Source organism: Panthera leo, chromosome C2 (assembly GCF_018350215.1).
Source record: "Panthera leo isolate Ple1 chromosome C2, P.leo_Ple1_pat1.1, whole genome shotgun sequence".
NCBI lineage: Eukaryota > Metazoa > Chordata > Mammalia > Carnivora > Felidae > Panthera > Panthera leo.
The window spans coordinates 46,368,240-46,389,344 of record NC_056687.1 but is presented as its reverse complement, the minus strand read 5'-3'; the positions used below and the strand labels follow the sequence as shown (position 1 = coordinate 46,389,344).

At 36.0% G+C, this 21,105-nt stretch overlaps 1 long non-coding RNA gene across 1 annotated transcript; it reads left to right on the top strand.

Annotated features, from left to right (window-relative positions):
• Positions 1 to 15,647: 15,647 nt before the first annotated feature.
• Positions 15,648 to 19,268, top strand: LOC122198369. The gene is made up of 4 exons (XR_006192954.1): positions 15,648 to 16,016; positions 18,204 to 18,312; positions 18,395 to 18,471; positions 18,770 to 19,268. It is a non-coding gene; the product is annotated as an uncharacterized LOC122198369 (long non-coding RNA).
• The last annotated feature ends 1,837 nt before the right edge of the window (positions 19,269 to 21,105 follow it).

The following is a 21,105-nucleotide window of genomic DNA, read 5'->3' as shown; positions in this document are numbered from 1 at the left end:
GTGTATTCTTAATCTCCTTCACCTATTTTACCCACCCCCCCTTCCACCTCCCCTCTGCTAACCACCAGTTTGTTCTCTATAGTTCAGAGTCTGTTTTTTGGTTGGTCTCTTCTTTGTTTTGTTTCTTAAATTCCACGTGAATGAAATCTTACAGTATTTGTCTCTGAACTATTTTTTTTTAACGTTTATTTATTATTGAGAAACAGAGAGAGACAGCATGAGCATGGGAGGGGCAGAGAGAGGGGGAGACACAGAATCTGAAGCAGGCTCCAGGCTCCAAGCTGTCAGCATAGAACCTGACATGGGGCTCGAACTCACAAACTGTGAGATCATGACCTGAGCCAGGGTTGGATGCTTAACTGGCTGAGCCACCCAGGTGCCCCTCTGACTGGCCTATTTCACTTAGAATTATACTCTCTAGATCCATCCATGTTGTTGCAAATGGCAAGATTTCATTCTTTTTTATGAGTGAATAATAGTCCAATGTATATGTATACATATATACATACACATATATGCCACCTCTTCTTTTTAAGTTTTTTTTAACGTTTATTTATTTTTGAGAGAGAGAGAGAGACAGAGACAGAGCATGAGTGGGGGAGGGGCAGAGAGAGGAGACACAGAATCTGAAGCAGGCTCCAGGCTCTGAGCCATCAGCACAGAGCCCGATGCGGGGCTCAGACTCACAAGCTGTGAGATCATGACCTGAGCTGAAGTCAGATGCCCAACCGACTGAGCCACCCAGGTGCCCCTATACCAGCTCTTCTTTATCCATTCCTCTATCAATGGATAGACACTTGGGTTGTTTCTAAAATTTTACTATTGTAAATAATGCTGCAATAAACATACAGGTGCATATATATTTCTGAATTAGTGTTTTTGTATTCTTTGGGTAAATACCCAGTAGAGGAACTACTGGATCATTTGGTCATTCTATTTTAATTTTTTGAGGACCCTCCATACTGTTTTCCACTTCCTGCTTTTATATTGATGTTGAGTTTGTGAGTATCTTAGTTTCCTTGCCATCTCAGAGAACCATTAAATATGTTATAATTTTTTTTCATGAAGCTTAAATTATTTTCATTCATTGGGACATTTAAGATAAACAAATGTCCCACTGTACCAGAGATCATGCAGTTGCTCTTAGGAAATAAAAGTTTGGTCTGATCTAATAATATTTTACCCCCATTCCTGCAAGTGTAAGATTAAAACTACAAACTCTTATCCAAGTAGCTATTCCTTTCCCCTCTCAGTCTGCTTCAAACTTGCAATCTTAGTGGAAGAAGGGGGCATTTTTGGCTTTGTTTCTTTTTCTTCTCTCTGTTTCTTCTTGTATTTGCAGCTGTTGCTTTGAACTCATCCAAGCATAAGGGGTAGAGAGAGAGCTATCTTGTCTAGATTATTGTCTAAATAAAAAATATTCAAATACACAAAAATCATTACAATTAATAAGTCATTTGCACTTTGATGCAGTCAAATTTTTATTTTTAATTTTTAAAAAATTTTTAATGTTTATTTTTCAGAGAGAAAGAGAGAATGAGAGCAGGGGAGGGGCAGAGAGAGAGGGAGACACAGAATCTGAAGCAGACTTCAGGCTCTGAGCTGTCAGCACAGAGTCTGATGCAGGGCTTGAACTCATGGACCATGAGATCATGACCTGAGCTGAAGTCAGCCGCTTAACTGACTGGGCCACCCAGGAGCCCCAGAAAATTTTTTAAAAATCTGATTTATATTTATTTATTAAAACTATCTAAATATGATTAAGATTATTTATAAGTCTAATTTATATTCTTATATTATTTTTTATTAACAAAAATATAAAAGACTTATGAATAAATCTAAAGAAATATAACTAATATTTCTGTAGGAAATTATAAACATATATTAAAAGAGACCAAAGAACACTTAAATAATGAAGAGCTGTTTATGGATAGGAAGGGTCAATATTAAAAATATGTCAATTCTTCCCAATTTACCTATAGATTTAATATAAATTTCAAAGAAAAATCCCATAAGAGTGTCTTTTTTTCCCCCTATTGTTCTTGATAAACTCATTCAAAATGTACAGAGTTGAACAAAAGGCCAAGAATAGCCAATACTCTCCAGAAGAAGAAAAGGATGTGTTGAGGGAGACTTGCGTCATCAGATGTCAAGCTACATTGAATAACATAGAGTTGAACTGATGCAGACACAGGCAAATAGACTACTGGAACAGACTACAGTGTCCCAAACAGACCCACTGCTATATGGACGCTTGATTTATGGCAGAGAGAGAATTAAAGAAAAGAGGAGAAAGGATGGGATAATAATAAATTGTTGTGTGGCATTTGGGTGTCTGTATCATTTATTTACGGCTACATGACAACCTCTTCTGACTCTAATTTGTGTGCTTGAAATAGCAACCATTTGTTTATTTCATAATTCTTAGGTCAAAAATTTGAGCTGGGATCAATTGGATGCTTTTCTCAACAGGCTCATTTTTAGCTCACTCAGGTGTCTCTGAGCGGCTAAAAACTCAAGCAGCTCTGCTTCTGCCTCTTTTGGCTGTTGGCTGGAGGGACAAGGGTGACTGGGCGACATACCTCTCATCATTGTAGTGGCTGACACGAACAGAGAGAGCAAAGATGTCCTAGGCCTGGAATTGGTATGACGTCACTTTTGGTGCATACTAATGGTGAAATAAGTCAAAGACCAGTTTAGATTCAAGGCAGAAATAGACATATCTTGATGAAAGAAGCAATCAAGGATTATAGCCACCTTGCAACCTGGCACGGTCTATCCTCTGGACACAATAATGATCATTCCTTCCGCATGTTGGACTCCCAAAATCTCATCTAATTATGGTCATGCTTTTATCGGTCTTGTGATCTAAAGCAGATCAGGTGAGAATCCTCAGATGGGCTCCTCTACTATAAACTAAAAAAGACTAATTAATCCATTATCTGTCCCCAATATACCCAATAATATACAAAGACAAAGCAGAGACAGGATCATTACAGTAGACACTGACATCAAAAAGGGGAAGGATGTGAAATACATAGCAGCCACTGGTCCATAATGATTCTGAAATCCAACTGGACATCTGTTACCAAGTCTCCCCATTCTAGGGGCAAGAAATATTTCTTGATTAGGTCTAGTTTTATCTCCCTGCTCCATTGTTCTCTTAGGCTCTTAGCTCCTACTTTCTGAGTTTTTGACTCTATCTTCTGGGACATTGTTCCTTTTCTATAAGGAAAAATCCATGTTTACAGCCAAATAGCTTTCTCTTATTGCTTCCTACTGGTAAAAAGCAAAGGTTCCTGAGGCTATTTTGTAATCTGAGCAATCTCAAATTTTCATCCCAAGTGTGCGGTCCTTTCACCAATACAATTCTCAAAAGTTTGTGGTTTTGCTATGAATCTGACTTGAGAGTAGTTGGTTCAAGAAAAGCCACACCCACAACTTTTTTGAGATAGAATTTTGTGGATGTGTCTGTTGTGGGATAACATTCTTACAATCCTTAGACTCAGCTCCTTTTTTTAAGTTGAGTGGGTCTACTAGATACCACCTTAATTCTTTGAAATATCTTAATAAAGTTTTAATAGCCACATCTTGATATGATCTTCAGTCTCAGACTGCCTTCACTTGAAAGATTTTTACTGGCTAAAGGGATTAGAGATGAGAAGCAGTTTTATTTTCTGTAAATTCCCTCCAGATTCTTTCCTTAGCTCTTTTCTTTCTTTCTAGGCAGCTAAATAAAACCAATCAACACTTTCAACATTTTGCCAGGAAGTCATCTTGCAAGGTCTCTAAATTCATTAAGAAAAAAAATATCTATTTAATCTTCTAAGTTACTACGAGCAACCCTTTGCCAATTGCTTTTAACTACATGATACATGTTGCCATTTTTTTTCTGGCCAGCTATAGCAATTTCCTCGCCTTTTTTTTTCAGCAACCACTAATAGTTTACTCACACTTTTCCTCATTTTTGCTAGTGGATTCTTAATTTTTTTTTTCAGTCTCTGCCCAATTTAGGGACCCAAGGCCACATGTTTTAGGTGTTTGGGGTTTTTTTTTTTACAACAATAACCCACTTTTAGGTACTAATTTCTATATCAGTTTTTACTGTGGAACTAGCCACTTCAAATCTTAGTTGCTTAAAACAATATTTATTTATTTATATTTATTTATTTATTTATTTGTTTATTAGCTCTTGATGCTGTGGGTTGACATTTTGGACTCATTCTTCTGTTGCTCTCAGGTATCCTTAATTATGCTTTCCTGTTCAGCTGGCAGTCAGTGGCCTCACATATCTGGTGGGTTAGCTGGCTTTCATCTGGATACTGGGCCACATATCATCATCCAGCAGGCTACCACAGGCTCATTTATGTGCCAGTAGCTGGAGGGTCCCTAAGAGCAGCAAGGGAACAAGCCCCGGTGTACAACTACTTTTGAAGCCTTTGCTTGTGTAATTTTTCCCACTATCTCTTTGTCTACATGGTCATGTCCAGATTCAAGGCACAGAAGAATAAACTTTACCTCTTCTTATGAGTAGCTGCCATAGTCACATTGCAAAGGGATGAATAGAATTTGTGGCCATTTTTTCAATCTTGCAATAAAATGAAATAAAAATTAAATATTTTTACAATGGTAGTGTTTTGTTTTTTATATTAACCATACATCATAATAATGCGTATAAATTGTTTATTGCAGCATTATTTATAATAGCAAAATTATGGAAGCAGCCCAAGGGTCCATGGATAGATGAATACATAATATATATATAATATATATAATGGAATATTATTCAGCCATAAAAATGAAATCTTGCCATTTGCAACAACATGGATGGAGCTAAAGAGTATAATTTTAAGTGAAGTAAGTTTGTCAGAGAAAGAGAAATGCCATATGATCTCATTCATATGTGGAATTTAAGAAACAAATGAACAAAGGGGAAAAAAAAGAGACAAACCAAGAAAGACTCTAACTATAAAGAACAAACTGATGTTACCAGAGGGAGGTAGATGGAAGGAGGTGCATGATACAGGTGATGGAGATTAAAGAGTACACTTATCATGGTGAGCAATGAGTAATGTATAGAATTGTTGATTCGCTGGGCGCCCGGATGGCTCAATCAGTTAAGCCTCTGACTCTTGATTTTGGCTGTCATGATCTCATCGTTCATAAGTTTGAGCACCCCCTCGGGCTCTGCACTGACAGTGCAGAGGCTGCTTGGAATTCTGATTCTCTGTCTCCCTCTCACTTTGCCCCTCCCCCACTTGCTCTCTCTCAAAATAAATAAAAATTAAAAAAATTTTTTTAAAGAATTGTTGTATCACTATAATGTACACCAATAAGTCATATAACACTGTATGTTAACTACACTGGAATTTAAAAAAAACAATATAAGTGAAACAATTAAGAAGTTTTTAAAAAATAAACACAAATAAACTCTAAAAAGTAAATAAATTGATATTTCAATAATATTCCTGCTGATTTGTAATATGTCCGACAAGAGCCTGTGGTAGGAATAGGAGTGAGGCTCTGCGGTTTTCTGGTTGTTCGTTTGTGCACTATTAGTGCCTTCAGTTCGTTGCCAGAATACGTTTTTTTAAGCACCTATTCATTTTGTGAGAGTTAGTTAGGTTGAAAATAGAGCTAGAATATGTAAATCCACTTAACTAGGCACGGTCTGCCATGTGTGGCAAACCAATCAGGAAGGATGCCAATGTCAGTCAAATTGTCTACCCTCCACTCATCCCTTAGGCTCTCTTTCATACTGTATATGGCAAATGACTAGTAGATAATCACAAGGGCAAGTGTCAATGTGAATATTTAATTTTGTATTTTATTTTAAATTAAAACTACATAGAAAGAGAATGAATATATTCTAGTATTTTCTACCTGCATCTCCATGGATTGTCTGGTTTCCCTTCTGGAAAGTATTTGCCGAAGTGCTTTAGATAATTTCTCATCACCAGGGTTACTCACAACATTCTGTGGAAATCCCACCACTCTAATTAAATCATTTGCACATAATTTTGTAGGCGTAGTCTGTCATCCTCCATCTGAAAAGCAAAGATATCTGCATGTTTTGCCTAGTCTGCCCTATTCCCAGCTCTGGTTTACGTAGAATGTGGACCTACTTTTTTTTTTTTAATTGAGGTAAAAGTGGTATATAGCATTATGTAAGTTTCAGGTGTACATCGTTATAATCTGTATACACCACAAAGTGATCACTACCATTACCATCCATCACCATACAGTTGAGTCCCAACACCTGTTCCACCCACTTCCCAACCCCCTGCCCCTCTGGTAACTACCAATCTGTTCTCCATAAGTTTTGTTTGTTTTGTATTTTAGATTCCATATGTAAGTGAATATATGGTATTATTCTTTCTCCATCTGACTTATTTCATTTAGCATAATACCCTGTAGGTCCATCCACATTGCTGAAAATGGCAAATTTTCCTTTTTTTTTTTTTTTATGGCTGAGTAGTGTGTATACACACACACACACACACACACACACACACGTTTATATGTCTTTAATCAAATATAGATAGATCACATGTTCTTTATCTATTCATGAATGGACACTCAGTTTGTTTCCATATTTCCATATCTTGGCTGTTACAAATAATGCTGTGATGAACATAGGGGTGCATGTGTCTTTCTGAGTTAGTGTTTTCACATTCTTCAACTAAATTCCCAAAAGTGGAATACTGAAAAGTGGGTAGCTATGGTAGTTTTATTTTTAATTTTTTGAGGAACCTCCATATTGTTTTCCATAGTGGATTGCACCAATTTACATTCCCACCAACAGTGTATAAGGGTTCCCTTTTCTCCACATCCTTGCCAACACTTGTTATTGCTTGTCTGTTTGATAACAGTCATTCTAACAGGTATGAGGTGATATCTCATTGTGGTTTTGATTTCATTTCCCTGATACTTAGTGATATTGAACATCTTTTCAATGTGCCCGTTAGGTATCTGTATGTCTTCTTTTCATTTGTTTACTTATTTATTTGGAGATAGAGAGCATGAGCAGGGGAGGGGCTGAGAGAAAGGGAGAGAGAGAATCCCAAGCAGGCTCTGCACTGGCAGCATGGAGCCCAACATGGGGCTTGAACTCACAAACCGTGAGATCATGACCTGAACCAAAACCAAGAACCGGACACTTAACCAACTGAACCACCAGGCACCCCTACATCTATATGTCTTCTTTAGAAAAATGACTATTCAGATCTTCTGCCTATATTTTAGAGTATTTGGGGATTTTTTTTGTGGGGAAGGACTTTTTATTGTTGACTTGTATGAGTTTTTTATATAGTTTGGATATTAATCCCTTATTGGATATATAATTTGCAAATATCTTCTCCCATTCGGTAGATTGCTTTTTCATTTTGTTGATAGTTTCCTTCACTGTACAGAAGCTTTTTAGTTTGATGTAGCTCTATTTGTTTATTTTTGCTTTTGTTTCCCTTGCCTGTGGAGTCAGATCCAAAAAATATTGCCAAGACCAATGTCAAGCAGTTTATTTACCACCTATGTTTTCTGCTAGGAATCTTATGGCTTCAAGTCTTGCATCCAAATCTTTAATCCATTTTTGAGTTAATTTTTGTGTATGGTGTAAAATAGTGGTCTAGTTTCATTCTTTTGCATGTGGTTCTCCAGTTTTCCTAACACCATTTAATGAAGAGATGGTCCTTTCCCCATTGTATATTCTTGCCTCTGTCATAAACTAATTGTCCTTATACGTGTGGGTTTATTTCTGGGTTCTCTATTTTATTCCATTGATCTATGCATCTGTTTTTATGCCAACACCATACTATTTTTTATTACTATGGCTTGGTAGTATACTTTGAAACCCGAGATTGTGATACCTCCAGGTTTATTCTTATTACTCAAGAGTGCTGTAGCTATTCAGTCTTTTGTGGTTCCATACAAATGTTAGAATTATTTTTTCTAGTTCTGAAAAAAATACCACTGAAATTTAATAGGCATTGCATCAAAACTGTAGATTTTGGGGGGGTAGTATGGACATTTTAACAATGTTAATTCTTCCAATTCATGAGCACAGAATATCTTTCCATTTATTTGTGCCTTCTTCGATTTCTTCTATCAGTGTCTTATAGTCTTCAGTGTACAGGTCTTCCAACTCAAATTTATTTCTAGTTATTTTATTTTTTGATAGTAATTGTAAATGAGATTGTTTTCCTCTTTAAATTTTTTTTTTAATATTTATTTATTTTTGAGAGAGAAAGACATAGACAAAGTGCGAGCAGGGGAAGGGCAGAGAGAGAGAAAGGGAGACACAGAATCAGAAGCCGGTTCCAGGCTCTGAGCTGTCAGGACAGAGCCTGACAAGAGGCTGGAACCCACAAAGAGCGAGATCATGAAGTTGGACGCTTAACCAACTGAGCCACCCAGGTGTCCCTTGAGATTGTTTTCCTTTTAATATCTCTTTCTGATAGTTTATTATTAGTGTATAGAAATGCAGATTTCTGTAGATTGATTTTATATTCTACAATTTTACTTGAATTCACTGATCAGTTCTAATAGCTTTTCGATAGTCTTCAGAGTTTTCCAGAGATAGCCTCTTGTCATCTGCAAATAGAGACAGTTTTACTCTCCCTTTCCAATTTGGATGCTTTTTTTTTTCCTCACCCAATTGCGGTGGCTAGGATTTCAACTATAGGCACATCTTGTTTTTATTGTGTTTCACTTTATTGCATCTTGCAGATATTCTGTTTTATACAAATTGAATGTTTGTGGCAACCCTATGTTTAACAGGTCTATGAGAGCCATTTTTCCATCAGTATTTGCTCACTTCATGTCTCTGTGTCACATTTTGGTAATTCTCACAGTATTTCAAACTTTTCATTATTAATATTACATTTGCTATGGTGATCTGTGATCAGTGATTATGGCTCACTGAAAACTCAGATGATGGCTAGCATTTTTTAGCAATAAAGTATTTTTTTAAGTTTATTTATTTATTTTGAGAGAGAGAGATAGTGTGAGCGGGGGAGAGTCAGAGAAAGTGGGAGAGAGAAAGAATCCCAAGCAAGTTCCATGTTACCAGCTGTGGAGCCTGAAGTAGGAATCGAACTCATGAACCATGAGATCATGACCTGAGCCAAAGTCAGACGCTTAACCAAGTGAGCCATCCAGGTACCCCTACATCATTTTTTAATTTGGGTATTATGTTGTTTTATTAGCCATAATGCTAATGCACACTTAATAGATTATGGTGTAAATGTAAATTTCATATGCACTGGGAAACCAAAAAATTTATTTGAATCACTTTTTTGTGATATTGATTTTATTGTGGTGGTCTGGAACCAAACCTGCAATATCTCTGAGGTATGCCTGTGCTATGTTGAATAAAAATGGAGACAGTGGGCATCCCTGTGTTGTTCCTGATCTTACAGGAAAAGCTTTCAACTTTTCACTGTTGAGTATGATGTTTGGTATGGGTTTGTCATATATTGCCTTTATCGTATATTTTAATTAATTTTTTAATGTTTATTTATTTTGAGAGAGAGAGTACAAGTGGTGGTGGGGGGGGGGGGGTGGGCAGAGAGAGAGGGAGACACAGAATCCAAATCAGGCTCCAGGCTCTGAGCTGTCAGCACAGAGCCTGAGGCAGGGCTCGAAACCATGAACCATGAGATCATGACCTGAGCTGAAGTCGGACGCTTAACTGACTGAGCCACCCAGGCGGCCCTTGCCTTTATCGGACTGAGGTATGTTCCCTTTATACCCATCTTGTTGAGAGTTTTTATCATAAATGGATGTTGAATTTTGTCAAATGCTTTTTCTGCATCTATTGAAATGATCATATGATGTTCATCCTTCATTTAGTTAATGTGTTATCTCATTGATTGATTTGCATATGCAGACCCATCCTTGTATCCTTGGAGTAAATTCCAGTTGATTATGCTGTATGATCCCTTTAATGTATTAATGATTTTGATTAGCTAATATTTTCTTGGGAGTTGTTGCATTTATGTTCATTAGGGATATTAACCTGATACTTCTTTTTTGTGTTGTGTCATTGTCTGGTTTTGGTGTCAGGGTAATGGAGGCTTCATAAAAGGACTCTAAAAGCATCTCCTCTTCAATTTTTTGTTTGTCCTACTTCTTAGTCTCAGATAGGTAAATAAGTGGATAGGTATTTATATGAAGAAATGTATCCTTTAGCTGGAAGATCTCAATTAATTTGATTTTTGTTTGCCTTGCCCTCAGGCTTTAAGATGGGGACATTTATATTTACTCCATAGGACTGTTAGGAGAATTAAATGAGTTAATTATAAAATGTTTTGAACAGTGTCTGGCACATAGTAGGCAGAGTACATGCGAGTTACTTTATTCTTTTCTTTAATTTTGACTGCGTTTATTTGGTTCTTGTCCAGATAATACTTTTTGTCTTTCTCCCACACTTATTACTTTGTCTGATTCTTGAGAGCAAGAGCATCTTTGTGTGGCAAAAGAATTGGCCAGAGATATATGGAAGAGTCGATTCTATAGACATGGTAAATAACACCCTGGGTTTGTACTAGAAGGCCAAGAAGAAAGATGATGCATGAATCATATTAAAGTCCTTTTACAAATGCAAATGTTTTTTATCGATTGCTTTAAAGGTAAAAGACGATGATGAAAAGTCTAAAAGATGTATATTTTTCCCCACGGAATTTTGATCCCAGGAACAGTTCCAAAGGGGGATTTGCATGTTTTTATATATAATTTTTGGTATTTGGTAGACTATCTGCTTTTTTGGTGAAAGGGAGTAGGAGGGAGCTTGGGGATTCTTACTTATTTCATCCATTTTTGATGGATTCTTTTATTGAATACAAATAAGCATGGGAGAATTTACCTATATAAAATGTTTTTATTTTATAATCATCATGATAGGCACAAAGTGGCAGTAAAGCAGATTATAAGAGGGTCAGAAGGAGAGGTTAATTTTAACATGGACTCTTAAGAGGATTTTTTCTGTTTTTGGAAGAGATTTTGGGCAAATCCTCAGAGGATTAATAGAACTTTGTCTGATGTGCCCCTAAAAGTGTTATCAAGTATATCTGTCAGTCTATTTTTATATAGAAAAATAAAAATTAATATTTTTATATAATTAACTTTAACTCAGACTTATTTGTTACTCCACAGAATGTGTACAAGATGCTAGAAGAGGGAAGGGCTACATGAAAGAAAACTTTAGTCCATTTTCATTTTATTTTTTCTTGACAATTACTGTTCAGTAATTAGAACCACATGTTACACAATTGATTACTTGATTAAATTGTGAACTTCTATTGTTCCCTTATTGTGATTTAAGATTATATCCCTACCTAGATTGGAAGTTCTTTGAAAGTCATAATGTTTTAATACTTCAGTGCATTTGGTGATTGATTGAAAAACTTAAAAAAAAAATCTGTGTTCTCTTGGGCTGATGGGTTAAAGAGAGAGGAAAGGGAACTAATATTTCAATCATTCTATGCCTTACACTCCATAAACATCCTCTCTCATAATTCTTAACATCCCTCTGAAGTAGATATCATCACCTTCATTTTAGTGATGAACAATTTGAGTGATGCTTGAAAAGTTAGCCAACTGGTCCTATGTTACTGTGCTTCGAATGAAAACCAGATCTGTATTTATCCGGTCTATTCTTTTTCTTTTTATAAACTTGTGAAATTTACTTATGAATCTTATATAATACATAATTATAAAATGTACTCATAATATATTCCAATAAGATCTATTTTTCATATATAAAAGTATATAGTGTATGATTATATATATTATGATATATATATACAATGTTATATGATACATATTATATATGATTATATAATATAATCTTAATATATACATATAGTATATCCCAATAAGATTTATTTTTCACACCTTTGTTTACTCACCATTTTTCTCTGGTCTCAAATAAAACCCAGACTTGTGGCACTGGATTATTAATAAGGTACCAGTGGGAATTTTAGTAATCTAGAATGGAGAAAAGGTAGGGACAACATTTTATTCTTGGTTAGTCACTAAGATTAAACTGAAACAAATTTATGAATTCCCTTCTCTTTCCAGAGGCTTGTATCAGGGTGGGGCAAAGAACCACAATGAAGCCTACTCTCACAAATTATCTTGGTCTGGCCAGACAGACTGGGAACTTTCTGGTTTATTGGCCCTAGAGCAGCCCTGATAACTGGGGCAGAGGGTGAAGCAGGGAGGCTCTGAGTGTTCCCTGCTCTCTAAAGGACTGATTTCCCATCTGCCATTCGGTCAACATGTTTTAGTGTTTGGCCTCACAGGGAAAGCTGCCAGCATCGTTTCCTATCTGGCTCTGCTGTGTCAAGTCCAGAGGAAACCTGTTTCAGTCACTGTTCTCCTGGAACCACCCACATCATTAGGCAGGAAGGGCAGGGGGAGCGTGGAAGTAAGATGTGAAGACGTGTCATTGAAAAGAGGTGGTGTTTGGGAAAACACTTTGGGGCGTGTCCTGGTTACGAAAACAAAGAAGGCTAGGCCCAAAACGCCTGGAACTGGGAGGGAGTTTGTTGTAATCAAGAGCCCAGTCTCTGGAAGAGGATGGGAGGAGGGTATGTCCTCAGAGAAGGTAACCCGTCGGGATTCCATCAGTGACAGCAGTTGAGTTTGGCTTAGTCTCTGCTAGTCCTTTCGGCTGGCCAGAAACATTTGCTCTGTGCTCTTTTTCAGTCTGCCCTAGCATTTATCCTATCACAGCAGAATTGACAGTCATTATAGCTCTGTCCATTTTTCCCTTCTCCTGCCCTATATATTCATTTTTTTTATTCCTTCTTTCCTTGCTTTACTCCCCCCTATTATTGTGTTTGTTTGTTTTTATTCATGTATTCAATTTAACTGCTGACACCTATAGATACTATATGGCTTTCTTAATATCTTCAGAACACAAAGACTAATGGTCACTTGTTTGAGGATATGGACAAAAGCATATTTGTAGTAAATACCATGTGTGTAGTTTATAAGGTTTATAGAATGTTCTTTTGGCTAAAGGGATTATTTTGCCATATGGGAGTTGAATCAGGAGCTTTTTATTGCTGGTGCTTTGAGGAACTGAACTTAATCTAACCTTACCGAGGAATGTTGAAGAATGTGACTAATTGTATATGCTGGTTACACTGTCAGGGGCAACTGTAGGAAGTACTGATAAAGAATCACGAAGAACAAAATGAGAATAAGCTGGCTCAAGAATTATGAAAAACAGGATGTCAGAGTTCACTTGATGGAACTACTGATGCAAACTGAATAACTACTGATGGTTTATGAAAAGTAGGACAACGAATTGTAACTTCAAGTCCGTATTAATAGAGCCTAATATCCATTATAGCTTTGTAGCCACTTGCTGGCTGCCAGCATGAATTCAGGTTTTTGTTTGGTTTAGTTTGGTTTGTTTGGTTTTGCTCAATAGTAAACTTACCTAATTTATATTTATGAATTGGCCCATTCATTTGGACTTCAATTTCTTTTCTCTCCCGCCAACAATGTTGAATAAATATCATTGTGTTGGCTGGTTTGGGCCTGACCTCAAGTTCCCTTTTCTGCAGTTTACCAGCAGGAATATCAGTAAGCTGCTGGTAAGAGGCGTCCTCATTTGCAAATTTGGAATGATAATAGCTACATTGCAGGAATGTTGTAAAGATTAGAGGCACTTATGTAAAGCCTCTGGTATATAGTGGGTAATACCCAGTAAGTATTCTGTAAATGAAAGAAATACTGCTTATGACAAATTAAATAAATTATGAATATTTCTTTGCATGGAATATTATGTCATCATGTAAAATAAAATTTCCAAAGACTATATTACTGTGGGACAAATGCTTATGGTAAAATATAAAGTATAAAGGTCGGCCACCAAACCTGACACATGGTATGATTTAAACAGTACAGATAAAAATTCTGCAAAGAAGAAATATTTGGAAGGACATAGACCAAAATGTAAAAGTGTGTGCGTTGGCTGTGTCCCCCCTTTTCCATGTTGGCAAAGCATGGCTTTTATGAAATGGAAATAGCAGGTACTGCTTCGTTAGACCTGTTGCATGCACCTGTGGCAGGGACACCAGTTCTGGGCAGCGGAAAATATAAGAAAGGATTTTCTGAGAAAGGGTTTTCCTCTCTAACAAAAAGCAACACACGGGAGCCCATTTGGGGGCCCCAAATATTGTCATATTTACACATGGTACCTAGTATGGGAGTGCCATCTTGTAAGCATGATGGTTATCAAGTCAATATAGCAGGTATGGCAGACAGAGTCCTGCCACCTGATGAAATTGTGGAGTTGCTCTAGCAAATCTGGAAATATTTTCCTCCAGAGTTTTTGGTTGTAAAGTAACAAAACCCTATTTTTTAAGCGTCTTTCAGCAGTGTGTTCTGTTACTTGAAGATGAATATTCACTAACTGATTTGAAAATATAGCTATTTAAATTTTTAACTAAAATTTTTTTCTCAACTTTTTCACTTTTCCAGATTTCTAAATCTTTAAATTAGGAAAAAGTATCTTAGGTAGCAAGTTATTGGATGTTCACATAGTAATATATTGGTGTTATTTGACCTTAACTGAAGGATGGTTTCTAAGAGCTCTTGAATAACCAACCATTTCCTCTCTTTCCTTCACACCCTCCTGACTCCTCAAAATACTTTAAATGTCACCCCAGTAATTGCTACCATGCAGATCAAAAGAATGCATGAAAGTCTCTTTTGATTATTTCCATTTTGACCAAATTGTTGGCTCTCGCATATATTATACAAAATATTACAAAATAATAAAGATGAATAGCATTCACCAACTTGGCATTTATGGATGGCTATTTTTTTTTTTTTTTTATGAAAGCTCTACACCCAGTGTGGGGCTTCAACACATGAACCTGAGATCAAGAGTCACATGCTCTACCAACTGAGCCAGTCAGGCACCCCTATTTTGTTTCTTTTGTTCAGTATAATCACCTACCATTACTATGTCTCTTATCATTTATGGTACCAAGTAAAAGTCAACAATCATGATTTAACATGTGATTTTTTTTTTCCAGCAAAGTGTTATTAGAAACCTTAAAATATTTATTTTAAAGTTCCTGTGACCTAATTCTTATCACAGGAGAATTCCCTGCCTTATTTTTTTATATGCTATACAGTTATAGGGATTTTTGCAAACATATTACCTAAGCCTTCATTTTATAGACCAGAAAACTAAGGCTCAGAGAAGTTAGGGGCTGGGGCAAAGATTGCACAGTTGACCAAGCAGGAACCTAATGACCCATACTCTGTGACTACCGACCAAGAACTCTTTTAGCTAAATATTACAAAAAGTAAAAACTTCACAGTAGCTACTTTTCCCATTTAGCTTTTTTTTTTTTTTTTTTTTTTTTTTTTTTTGTGAAACATTTTCTTATTAAATGAGGGATGACACAGATGCCAGGTATTATAGTCACAGTATTAAAATTCTGGGGCCAAACAGATTTATTTAATTTGGTGCTTTTCAAAAAAAAAGTGTTTTGTGATTTTTCTCTTTATACCTTAGTAAAATTTTATATATAATACATTTGCAAATATAGTGTCTTAAAGTTAATGATTTCATTTTTAGTTTAGAAAATATGGACATGGTATTAATGTTAGGGCTCAGCATTTCTCTTCATATTAAGTTGTTCTCAACCTTATTAAACCTCCTTGCTTTCACAGATTGATAGGAAATAATGACAATATAGAGGACATCAAACAAGGGGAAGATATTTTGGCTTTTTATTTGATACTCCAGGAAGATCTGATGTCATATCCCTAAAAGGACAAATCAGACCAAAGTGAGGCTCCAAGACGACTGGGCTTTTTGGACATAATCTTATCAACACACGATCTGGGGAAAAATTACTTCCACCCTGAAAACCTTAGTTTTCTCATGTGTTAAATAGGGACAATCAAATACCAATTTCTGAAGACTGTTCTAATAATTAAATGAGACATTCCTTATAAAACACTTAGCAGAACACCTGGCAAATGTAAGTAACATTGATTGATCTTTGTAAATGCCACTCTCCCATTAGTCACTTTCATTTTATCTTCTCCTTTTCTCTTTCCTCCAATTAATTTTACATCCTTTCCAACTTTTTCCTGTCCTTTCCATTTCTGCCATCTTTCCGTTCTTCCACTCTTCCTTTTCTCAGAATCTTCTTCTCTAGATATTTATATTTTTTTCATTCTTTTCTGTGCAGATTGTAACCATAGCTAAGTAGTGGTGGCACTCACAGAGTTGCTGACTTTCAGTCTCTTCTATTCCTCTGCCTAATGGTTATCATAGATCTTTTTTCTCTGTCTCAATCATACTTCACTTTAAAAAAAAAAAAAAGAGGCATACCTCCTTAGTAGATCTTTTGGTTCCTTGGTAGATCTGTATGTTCTCTTTAAGACCCCAAATATAGATATTTAAAATTTGCAGTTTGCGAAAAAGATGAATTTAATTTCCTATGTAGTAAACACAATAACTAACATTTATTTAGAGCAGACTATGTACCAAGTTCTGTTCTGTGCATTTCATGTTTATTAACTGATTTAATCACCCAGAAGGGCACAACACAAATATTGTACCTAGAAGAGCCCACCATCTGACAGTTTTTATTTTGTATTTCTTTAAACATTTAATTTTTTAATTTTCAATTTCTTTTATTCTTTTTTTTTTTAGAGAGAGAGAGAGAGAGAGAGAGCATGCGTCTGAGCAGGAGAGGGACAGGGGGAGAGAGAGAGAGAGAGAGAGTGAGAGAGAGAGAGAAAGAGAGAATCCTAAGCAGGCTCCTTGCCCAGCATGGAGTCCAAGGTGGGGCTGGATCTCACAAGCGTGAGATCATGACCTGAACCAAAATCCATAGTGAGATGCTTAACCGACTGAGCCACCCGGGAGCTCCTAACAGGTTTTTTTAATTAAATATTTTTAGAATAAAACTGTATGCCCACTATATAAAATTATGACAATATTAATAAGTGCATAGAAAGTAGATTGCTCCTATAATTTCATGATCCTGATATAGTCAGTTACCATTTTAGTATATATCTTCACACATGCATATATGTTTTGTAGACATACATATCATATAAATGAGATTGTGATAAAGTATTTTGTGATAAATATTTTGTGATAAAGTATTTCTTGATGTTGAGGTAGGGACTGTAGATTAGGTTCTAGCAGGGAAGCACAGTGATGCATATTCCCTTTACTGATGAAAGGTCTTCTTCCCTTTGGAAAAGTCAACATTTCCCAGTCACCACACATATTCAAATTACAGTGGCAAGGATGACGTATGGTGGTGACAAATGACAGATTGGGAGGAAGTAAAGAAAGGTTACTACTCTACAATCTCTGTGGGAACTTATTGTTATCTTGGAGAAAGCTAGTGAGGCATCTCTGGATCTCCATGATCTTTATCAATCAGCATGCACCTATTACCATTCTCTAAAAGGTGATTTTTATAAGAGAGGCATCACAGATGTTCTGAGAAGATAGCAAGTGGAAGATAGGTCTCTTCTTTAGAACTCCTAATAGAGTTCCTTCCATTGATGCTTTGTGTTTCATATTACATAAAAATACAGAACTGATAGAGTAGTAAGCTTCCATAAGGAGGTTTCACTAAGAACTATTATCTTTGGCCTAAAACTTCAGGGTTCACCTAGGTCAGCAATGTTGCAGAACAACAGGTAGGGAGATTCTGAAATTCTTACAATAGGTCACAAGGAGTTGACTCACAGACTAGGTTAGACCAGAGGTAGGTTTATAGCTGGAAAGAGGAAGGAGAGAGAATTCTTGAAGTAATCAGGATTAAACCAATTGTGAACCTTCTGCTTTGGGAATGATGTAACTGGCAAATTTTGTGCCCTTCTTTTATGGCCCCACCCATGATTAGTGCTTAAGTCAAGATGGGAATTTCTATTAGATGAGTGATACAGTCAGTGGATTAATCTGAGAAAATCAAGGGCAGTTTGACATTGAAAATATTGACTGAACTTGTCAGAGAAGTCAATTTATAAGTGAGAGGTGATTTATATCTACAAGTGAGGACCTGACATCTTGGTGTCCCACTAATTTTACTGTAAGTCTAGTGTCAACTAATTTATTTATATTTGGGGTAAACATTTTATATCACTATAATAAGATCTTGAAGAGATAGTGTTTTGTTTTGTTTTCTTTTCTTTTCCAGTAACACGGAGTTGCTGGTTACAGACCAAACCTTCCCTTGAGAATGTGACATGCTGGACAACATATAAAGCCATCAATCTGAAGGCAATGGGGAATTCTGAAGCCACAAGGTAGGTCACGATTCCTGGGAGAAAGTGCATTGGACAAACTGAGGAACCTTCCCAAATCTTCTAGGGCCTAACTGTCTTCCAGGTCCTCAAACTTACTGTGGATCTAAGGTCACCACCACTTCATCCATAGATCCACAGACTGCCTCAGCCTCTGCCCAGGTGAGGCTAATCTCCAGCATGGAAACCTTTGTGCTTGATGTGGTCTGAGCTGCTGCAGCTATGGCAGGAGGCCCCACTATACCCAGCAAGTATCTGATTTCTGTCACTAGTTCAGGAATTGGATGAAGCAACATGCTGCAGGCTATAGAATTTTGTTTCCACAGTAGGTCTGAAGAGGGCAGTTGAAAAACTTGGGAATGCAGAGAAGTTAATGCCTTGTGGGGTAAATTTTGACCAATGAAAGAAGTCATTCAGTGGAGGAAGCCCCTGAATAAATTCCTCTTCCTTTCTCCAACAGACTATTCCAAGACAGGCTGCATCCAAGCAGTGAGCTGCGTCTCTTTGTGAAGCTGTGGTCATCTGCGATATTGCACTAGTTTGTATTTGCCCTTCCTTCTTTTTTGCCCAACTTTCTTTTCCCTTTACTTTGGTGTCTCAGAGTTATACCTCCCATTTTTTTCTAGGGAACTTAGGCTAAGACAGAATGAAAGTACAGAGAAGTGAGCCCAATTTAGCTCTGTAGACATTTGTCTATGTGTAAGCAGAAAGCAAGAGGCTGAGATGCTGAGCAGAGTTTCCAACAGTCTTACAGTGTTGATAAGAAAAAAATGGACTTAAGGACCAAGGAGGAGAGGCCCAGGCAAACACTCCAGTTCTAGCTTGTAACTCCAGAAGGGACAGACATTACCTCAAAAATAATGAAGCTGGAATTAAATCAACTAAATCTTTGATGGAATGAAAATTAATCTGCTCTTATCCAACTGCCAAACAAAAATATATTCTCTCTGGAAGATGGTATTGTCTAGAGTCTTAAAATATCTGTATAATTTATCACTTGTATTGTCTTGTGTGGCTGCAAATAAACAATTACTATGTTTATCAGGAGATGAGACCATATGACAGAAAAATAAGAGAAAACCATATTATAGAAACATACTCACTGGAAATCCAAGTATTGGATAAAATTTTAGCATAAAACAGGAAAATATTAAAATTCTTCAAATATAAATTCTATAAATTTATAGAATCTATAAATTGAACTAAAATCTATAAATTGATTGAAGCAGATTAGGTATAATTAAAAGAGAGCATTAGTAAATTGGAACACAGACTGGGAGAAAATATCTACTACAAAGCACAGAGAGAAAAGAAAATGGAAAATACACACACAAAAAAGAGGAAACATACAAGATCTATGGGAATGGTGAAATATTTAACATGTATGTAATTGAAATCTACCAAAAAGAAAAAAGAATAAACAGATGAGAAAATGAAGCAGACAGAAAATTTGAAAATCAAAATGACAGGACTTAACAAAATGTCAAGCCACAAATTCAGGAACTTATAAACACCATTCAAATTAAGTACAGATAAAACAAATATGGGTATATCATAGTAAAAGTGTTCAAAAGAACAAAGACAAAGGCAAAATATTAATACAATCCAGAGGAAAAAGATATCTGATCTTCAAAATAGCAGCAATTAGACAGATTTTGAATTCTCAAAAAAAGAAGGTAGGCCACAAACATAAAATGACATCTTCTATCAGAGCTAGAGGAAATTAACTATACTAGAATTTGATAACCACAGAAAATGTCTTTTTAAAGTGAAAGCAAAATAAAGATATTTTCAAATAAAAAAAACAGAGAATTATTCACCAATTTATACTAAGGAAATACTAATGGGAGTTCTTTAGTAAGAAGGTAAATTATTCCAGACAGAAAGCATAATGAAATTGGAAGAAATAAAGAACAACAGAAAAGATAAATACATGGGTAAATCTAAACGAATGTGTAATGTATAGAATAATAATAATATCTGGAAGTGTTTGAGTTCTATACAGAAGTAAAATCCATGACAACAATAGCACAAAATGTAGGGAAAGGGTAAATGGTGTTAAACTGTTCCATGAGCCTCGTGTGGCTTGTGAAGTAATTTATAGTTTTTAAAAAATATTTATTTATTAATTTCGAGAGAGAAAGCATGAGTGAGGGAGGGGTAGAGAGAGAATCCCAAGCAGGCTTCTCACTGTCTGTCCTAAGCCTTAGGAGGGGCTCGATCTAATGAACTGTGAGATCATAACCTGAGCCTAAATCAAGAGTTGAAGCCTTAACCAACTGAGCCACCCAGGCACCCCTGGGAAGTAATTTAAATATTACTTTTTGTCAGACTTTAACAAGTCAAGGATGCATGTAGCATTTTCCAGAGTAAAAGCTAAAAGAATAGTGAAAATGTATAATTAGCAAGCAATCCAGGTGAAATATATAATAAATAAAAGCCTAATTCAAATCACTGCAGACAAGAGGGAGGAAAAGAAAGGGAGTGGCAGAGAAACAGCAAGAAAATCAAACATTAAATTTGAACTTCTAAACATAAGTAATTGTGTCAAATGTAAACAGGCTAATATTCTAATTAAAAGACAATAATTATTAGACTTGATAATAAAAATATTATGTTCTGCTTGCAAGAGATACATCTTAAATATAAGAATGCACAAAGATTAAAGTAAAAGGACAGAATGTGTAAACCATACGGACACAAAACAATACAGGGCTGATACACTAATATCAGATAATGTAGGTTAAAAACATTTACTTAGGGATGAATAGGACATTTCAAATGATAAAAAGTTTA